We start from the raw sequence: 8508 nt of genomic DNA, 5'->3' as shown, positions 1-8508 counted from the left end.
TATATATATATATATATATATATATATATATATATATAAATTGAAAAGTTATTTTTCCTTGAGAGCAATTTAAAATCACAACGTATTAAATCTTTATTTATCATTATTATTATTATTATTATTATTATTATTATTATTATTATTATTATTATTATTATTATTATTATTATTATAATCATTTTTACTCATATATTCATATTTCTATTGTAGAAGGGCACATTGAAACTTCATCGAAGCAACAATCAAATCAAAGCTGAAGAATATAATTTATATATATATATATATATATATATATATATATATATATATTTACTTATAATAAATATAAGGTGTATGACTGGAGTTTCTTTCAAGCTTTCTTTTGCAGTTGTAAATTTGAAAGCCAAAAATATTTTTTATATTTCTCTTTAAACATGATTGCATTGTAGTTTTTAAATTAACAAAATAAATTTTTTACATTATGGTCAAGATTATTTCTTTCTCTTTTTACCATATGATTTTCATAATTTTTTATTTTTTATTTTGTGAAGGAAAAAGCAAGCATCTTCAACTCAGAAATCTTGTGAATTGAGAAGAGTTATGATCACTAAACAGAAGGAATCAACAAATTTGGCTAGAACTTGGTCTTAATGTTTCTCAAGGCGAAATAATAGACGATACTTATTTCTAAAAAATGATATTAGGCCTTCTTTGATACCAAATTTTAACATCTATTTCTATCCACTCCCACATATTTTTCCTTTTTAAAACCTTTATTTGGAGCCCTAATCTTTTTTTGTTTCTAACACTCTAATTCTCAAAAAAATATATGTAAGTTCAAATATGCACATATTTTCACTTCAACTATAATTGAACAGTATTGAATAGATGGGAAAAAATGAAATTTAAAAATATAACTTTCTTTGAGAAATAGAAAAAGAAGGAGAAATGAAAATTAAAAAAATTAGTTCAGAAAAAAAAAGGAAAGAGAGAAAAAAAAAAGAATGAGAATGAAAGAAAGGAACTGTCCCAAGAAAAAAAAGTCACTATTAAAATATCCTTATCCTACCAACCTGAAGCCTAACATTACAAGCCTATAAAGTCTTAAAATGATTTCAGAAAATAGTATCGAATCTATATTAGTGGAGACAAACATAAGGATCAAGCCTATGGACAAAACTGTGATACTCACTGAATAAGTAATCATAAACCAATCAATTCTGAAGGGTTGAAGAGAAGAAGAAAGCAAGTTCTTTCTGATCAAAACAAGGTAAACATTTGGTGAGTTTAGAAAGATTAATTAAATTGAGCATTATGAAAGAAATTTATTCTGCATAAATTTTCTACCCTACAAAAATCATGATTTAAAAAAAAAATTAAAATCTTCTTTTCCCTCGAGGACGAGCAAAAGTTTAAGTATGGGGGAATTTGATAGATATAAATTATTCATATAATTTAGTATATAAAAATTATATTTTTAAATAAAATATGAATAATTATATTCGATTCTCACATATTTTCTGACGAATTCTACACGAAAAAAGAGTACAAGAAGAATACAAAAGAAGAAATAAAGAAATAAAAGAATTCCACGAGTGTAACCACAAAAGGTTACTCACACCCATCAAGTGAAGGAAACAAGTGAATGTTTTAAGAAGAAGTTACAATTGACCGTCACAACGACCACTTCAAAAGTTTGCTCACACCCGTCAAGTAAAGGAAACAAGTGAACGTTTTGAGAAGAGTTATAAGTTGACCGTCATAACGACCACTTCAAAGAGTGCATTCGCTGGTTCAACATTATAATTTTCTATAAATAGAGGCATTTCTTTGATTATTAAGCATCCAACAATTAGCAAAAACAAAGTGTTGGTATCTTGTAATAAATATTTCTTCAAGTCTTTTTCACATATCTAGTTTCTTAAATTTAAGTTTTTTTTCCTACTTACATAAAGGAGTGATCTCTTTGTGTTGGGAGCATTGATGAAACTCAGTATAACATTATAATATAAATCTTATTTTAGTTCTTTCAAGACTTGATTTTATTTAAAATCTAAATACTTAGTGTTGAAATTCTTGTACTAGAAATTAGCGTTACTTGATATTTTATATTATAGTTATAATTATATTAAGTTGTACTTCCCACAACGAAGAAAACTAAATATACTATAAGTATTTCATAAAATATATGTAATAATAATTTTTAGTCACTTGTTATTTCAAATCTTTGAAATTGCTTCTTTTAATCCTTATCCTCACGGAAGGATTATTTTAAACTATTTCTTAAATTTAAATAATATCTATCTTATTTGTTTCAATTTGTATCCTTGCGGAGGGATTGACTCAACTAAGATTGTTGATTTGAGGGGTCATTATCTTATTTCTTTCAATTTGTATTCTCGCGGAGAGATTGTCTCAGGTAAGTTAATGATTTAAAGATTACTCGCAAGGGGTCTTTATTCCTCATAAACACATAAATCAATAGTCTAGAAAGTTATTCTACAATTTTGTAGAAATTACTAAAATAATGATTTTATTATAATAAACATACCAAGTGAATTCAACAACTCCCAAATTCCTTTCCAAGATAATCTTTTAAGCACTATTTCCTTGCATTTTTTTCAAACTTAAGAAATTACCCTCTTTTTATCAATTTGATTCTCAAATAGTAGTCAAGATAATACAAATTTGTAGCATAGATGTTTCAATCTCTGTGGAACAATATCTTAAATTATACTAGAATTTGACAGAGTACGAGCAACAAAAATCTTATACAATTTGGACTCATCAGCCAACCCAACAGCAGACACAAAATGATAAACCAATATGGAGTGTGAAAGCAAGAGAAACTTTCACTGTGAAGTCAGCATGGGATTATGTGAGACATAGAGAAGAGCTTAATGAATTCTATAGGCAGTTGTGGATAAAAAGAATGTCATTTAAGATGGTATTTTTTATGTGGAGGATGTGTAAAGGAAGAATTGCAGTGGATGATACAATAAGGAGATAGGGTATACATGGTCCTTCCAAGTGTTGGTATTGTCAAAATCAGCACAAGAGACCATATCTCATGTGCTACTGAGATCTCATTTTGCTAATGGGACATGATCCTATTTTCCTTCTTTTGCAGGTATCAGTATCCAAGGACTGAGTCTAAGAGAGATAATACAGGCATGGTAGAAAGTTCAGGTGAAGCAGACAAGCATGATGAAAAGTTCAGGTGAAGCAGGGGGAGAAGATATATTTTAGAGCAGTTCCAGAAATCATCCTATGGGAACTATGGAGAAGAAGGAATGGTATGAAACATGAAGGTAGAATGGTGATAGTTCACAGAATAATCTATAATGTCACTAGGCATTTGAGAATGTTGCTGAAAGTTAGAAAGCTAAGCTTGGAGTTTCCTACTGAATGACCATCAATCCTACAACAGTTAAGTCAACTGAGGCCTAAAGTCAGAGTCAAACTAGTACTATGGGAACTGCCAGAGCAAGGTTGGTGTAAATATAACACAGATGAAGCATCAAAAGGGAATCCAGGTAGAAGTTCATAGGCATTTTATTTGAGGGATGCACAAGGTAACTTAATACATGCGGAAGGGTCAATAATAGAGGAGAAAGACAATATAGAAGCTGAAGCAAAAGCAATACTATATGCAGCCACTCATTGCAATCAAACAGGGCAAGAAAGGGTAATTATTCAGACTGATTCACTTGCATTGCAAAAATTCATAAATCAGCTTTGGGAAGTTCCATGGAAGATAGTAGACATTATAGAGAAAATAAAGCAATTAATGGCTGGCTAGCAAGTATTTATACAACATGTACTCAGCGAGGGCAATCAACTGGCTGATTACTTAGCTAACTTAGCAGTTTAATAAGGTAATTTCACATTCACTTTATTCAACCAATTACCAAGTTTAGGCAGGAGGATTCTTAATAGTGACAAGCAGTAATGCCCATATTTGAGACTAGTACCAGCAAAGGGGTAAGAGGACTGGAAGGGCAACAAGTAGTTTTTTCAAATGAACTATATGTACAACCTGATAAGGTAAACAAAAAAGTGAAAATGCTACTTAGTCTATCTACACTAGCCAACAAAAATGGAATCTCAACAGGTAGGGGGTCACATGGTCAGATGCATATCAAGCGACTGAGGTACTTGAATTCTTCCAAATATTAGCGGGTTTGAGCATCCCAGCTATACCTGCAACTCAAGAATGATACATATGGTGAAACAAAGCTACAGGGTAGTCAGTAATCTCAATAAGGAGTATAACTTACTTGGAGGAAGAGACAAGCATCAATGGACTAGACCCGATGTGTTAGCTCCAAAAAACATTAGTAGCATCCATAAGCTGGAGATATCACCTGAGATATTAGCAAGCAAATAAGCAAGTCAGGAACTTAAAGAAGGAGAAAGCATCAACCAGAAGAATGAAGGAAGCTACTTACTCATGCAAGCTGGACAAAACTCCAAGCCGGAGTATCCATGGCATAGTATTAAGTACCCACAACTGAAGAAGATAGAACTGCACCTTAATGAAAGAAGACATGATGAAGGAGGCTGAGTGAAAGAGAGCTTAGCTCTAAGCTCAATTAGGAAACCCTACTCTCTTTTATCTGTTTGTTTTATTGGGTCGGGTCAATGTTTTGGTCTGGTCCTTTTGTTTACATCAATTGTAATTTGTTGGATTTTTTTAGATGGGTTGGTCCATCGGGACTATTTTTGATTAATAAAATCATAAATTAAACAAAAAAAAAGATGGGGGAAGATGAGGGTAGGAAAATATAGTAGTCGGATCGGGGCTAGGTGGGTGGGGAAAGATGGAGTAGTGGATGTAGGTGACGTTTTAGGGTGGGGATACAAAAAAAATTCTTTTTCTTAAAAAAAAAAGTAAAAAGTTTAAATTTTTTTGGGGTCGAGACAGGAGGTGAGAATAAGGAAAAGTTTTTAAAACGGTTTTAAAAATAATAGAACAAAATAGGAAGAGGGAGTGGGGAAGGCGTTTAGTAAGGGGATTGGGGTGGATGGTGTGGGAATTTTTTTATATAAAAATAAAAAAATTATTTTATTTGTAGGGGGAGTGAGCAAATAATTTAACAATAATTTAAAAATTTTAAAAAAAAAATTAAGGGTGGGGTAGCGGAGTAGAGATGAAGGATGAGTGTGAGATTTGGTGGGATCAGTGATTTTGAGAGTAGCATAAAAACTTTTAATTGAATTAATATAGAAGATATAACAATAAGTATAATAAAATATTTAAAGTTATTAATGATGAAATCAAACAATAAAAAATATTATAATAATAGAACAAATCCTGAAATTTAAAAGAACAAATAATAAATTCTATGTGCTTAATTAGTTTTTAAATTAAAATTGTGAAATCGAAAATTTAGAATTAGAAGTTTTGTAATTGACAAAGTTAAGTATTTTTAGTGTTTGAAATGACTTGAAAGATATTTTATTTAAAAAAGATTCAGTTAATAGATGAAGTTGAATTAATAGATTTAAAAAAAAATGAAATGAAAGGTAAGGGATTAATTACAAGTCTTAGTTGATTAAAATATAAAGTTAAAATTCCAACAATAAAAATAATAATTATTTTATAGTTTATAGTTTACTATTTTTTAAAATTAATCGATAGAATAAAAAGAAAACATATTTTATATCAAAACATTTAGTATAATTGTAATTGTGATTAGTTATTAAGTATCAATTGTAATTTCACTATTAATGATTATTTTTAACATTTCATTGACCTTGGAATATGTTAATTTTTTACAATAAAATTTGATTAATCTTGTGTGAAGAAGTTAACAATTTTAATGAATAATATTTTAAAAAAATGTTCCGCACATCACGCGGGTACATATATTAGTATATTATAAAGCAGAGGACGAAACATCAGAAGTAGCCAAGTGATAGTATAAGAATAAGCCACTTCGCACTTTTAAGACAAGGTTAATAGAAAGTTGTAATAAAAAATTTAAATTAAAAGATAGGGATATTTGAATTTGAAAATATTAGATTTCTTTTAAAAAAGATTATCATTAGATTGAAACTATAAACCTAACATTGAAGAGTTCTAAATGAACTCTTACTATTCATAAAGTAATTATTTTCAATGTAATAAAATATATTTAAGTATTATATAGAATATAATATATTAGTATATTATAAAGCAAAGAACGAAGCACCAGAAGAAGTCAAGTGACAGCATAAGAATAAGCCACTTGGCACTTTTAAGATAAGATTAATAGAATGTTGTAACAAAAAATTTAAATTAAAAGATAGGGATATTTGAATTTGAAAAAATTAGATTTCTCTTAAAAAAGGATTATCATTGGCTTGAAACTAAAAACCTAACATTGAAGAGTTCTAAATGAACTCTTATTATTTATAAAGTAATTCTTTCAATGTTATAAAATATATTTAAGTATAATATAGAATATAATATTATCGAAAACAGTCTCTCTACTTCTCTTGAGGTAGTGATATGGTCTGTGTATACTCTACCCTCCACAGACCTCACTAGGTGGGAATACACTTGGTATGTTGTTGTTGTTGTTGTATAGAATATAATATTATGAAAATAAATAATAACAACAACAATAATAATAATAGTAGTAGTAATACACAAGTAATTGTAGCAATCTTAATATTTTAGAAAAACTTAGTAGTAATAATAATAAGAGAAAAATGATAAAATTAGAAAGAAAGAAAAAGAAATTTTCCCATTCCCATTTTTTCAAGAATTATCATTTGCGTTGCATTTTTGTATAATAAAGTATTCTACAGTTTGTATTATTACAAATCGCAATTATAAAATATAAAGTTATTAAAATTAGCTTATAGATAAAAATACATTCCGACAAAAATTATTTAGTTTGAAATATTTTTTAATAGTTCTAGATTGAAACTACAAGAGAATACAATTTAATTTTAGAGATAAAATTTATTTTTTAAATTAATTTTTGGATAAAGTTAGGTAAAAATTAGTTATTTGAATTGGTGTTAAATTTTGAATTTGAATTGTCAGGTATAGATTCTTCTACAATTTAGGTACAGATTCTTCTATAATTTGAATTGGATACCAACTCTAAATGAACTCTTACTATTCATAAAGTTATCCCTTTTAATATTTTAATATATATATTTGAATTTATTTAATTTAAATATTTGAAAAATAAAAATATGATAATACATAAATAAGTAGTTATAGCAGTAAGAGTAGTAAAAGCAACAAAAAAAAAATTAAAAAAAAAAAATAATAATAATAATAATAATAAAAATAAAAAAAAAATAGTAGTAGTACATGGCATTGTGATGCAGTAGTAGTAGATAATAATAATAATATAGTAGTAGTAGGTGACATGTGTTGTAGTAGTTGTGGATAATAATAATAATAATAATAATAAATTATATAATTAAATTATATCCATTTGTGGTGGGCAGTTAAACCTCACCCTTATTTGGGAATTATTTTAAAATTAAATATAAATTAAAAGTTATCTAAATTTAATTCATATTAACTTTTTCATTCATTTACATAATTCTAAACTGTCAATTATTTAATGAAAACTCATAAAAGGCAAACGATTAAAATCACACTTTTAGGCACATCTTGGTTTAGGGAGAAAAAAAAAGAGAAACATTGTCTCCTATTTAAAAAAAAAAGATAATTAAATTAATTAAATGAGTTGAGATTCTAATAAAACTAGTAAATTTAACCGCGCTTCGTGCAGTCATAAAATATGTGAAATATATAATTTAATATTTTTTTATACTTAAATATTTAAAAAAAACTGAGAAAAAAATAATTAAAAATTCTAGCCAAAGAGACATTCTTTTCATCATAATATTTCCTACACGTTAATTATATGCCTTTCCTAATTAAAATCTTTAACCCTAAATTTAAGCACAAATCAAAAGTCAGATAGTTCCTTTCTTTTCATCATAATATTTTTAAAATGTCCTCTCTCTCTCTCTTTATTTTTTGTTTTTAAAAATAATATATCCTACCATCTAAATAATTTAGTTTTATTCTCTCAAAATTTAGGGAGAGTATATAAGAAACAGACTAAGACAATATAAGTGAACAAAATAATTAAATTACTATTTGTAAATTAACACTATATTTTCGGCAATAATATATAAAAGAAATTCTTTATCTTCTTTTTCTTGACATCTATATTTTTCTATTCTCCTTATTTTATTTTTGTCTTTATTTATTCAAATATGAAAATACTTCATATAGTTTAATTTCATTGTTTGCTCCTAATTTTATGCACAATCACCCAATATCATAGTTTTCCTAAAATATTATTAATTTTTCCTCATATAAATATAAAGTAATACATATAAAAATATGTAGAGAGGATAGATGAAGAAAACTAACTACAATATACAAGTGATCTGATTCATGCTTCTTTTCTTCTTCTTGCTGTGCCCTCTCAATGAGATTGTAATTGCTTAGCAAAGTCCGTTGATCCATTTTAGTGTTTGATATCTTGAAAGGTAATCAAAGAA

General features: G+C 27.4%; 1 long non-coding RNA gene across 1 annotated transcript; it reads right to left on the bottom strand.

Moving 5' to 3' along the window:
• Nucleotides 1–3816: 3816 nt before the first annotated feature.
• On the bottom strand, nt 3817–5243 carry LOC124900055. Its single transcript, XR_007057647.1, has 3 exons — nt 4431–5243; nt 4260–4346; nt 3817–4182 (listed from the first exon to the last, which is right to left on the bottom strand). It is a non-coding gene; the product is annotated as an uncharacterized LOC124900055 (long non-coding RNA).
• Nucleotides 5244–8508: the final 3265 nt, after the last annotated feature.

The sequence above is a fragment of the Capsicum annuum genome, chromosome 7 (genome assembly GCF_002878395.1).
Source record: "Capsicum annuum cultivar UCD-10X-F1 chromosome 7, UCD10Xv1.1, whole genome shotgun sequence".
Lineage (NCBI taxonomy): Eukaryota > Viridiplantae > Streptophyta > Magnoliopsida > Solanales > Solanaceae > Capsicum > Capsicum annuum.
This window is presented reverse-complemented; position numbering and strand designations above follow the sequence as displayed.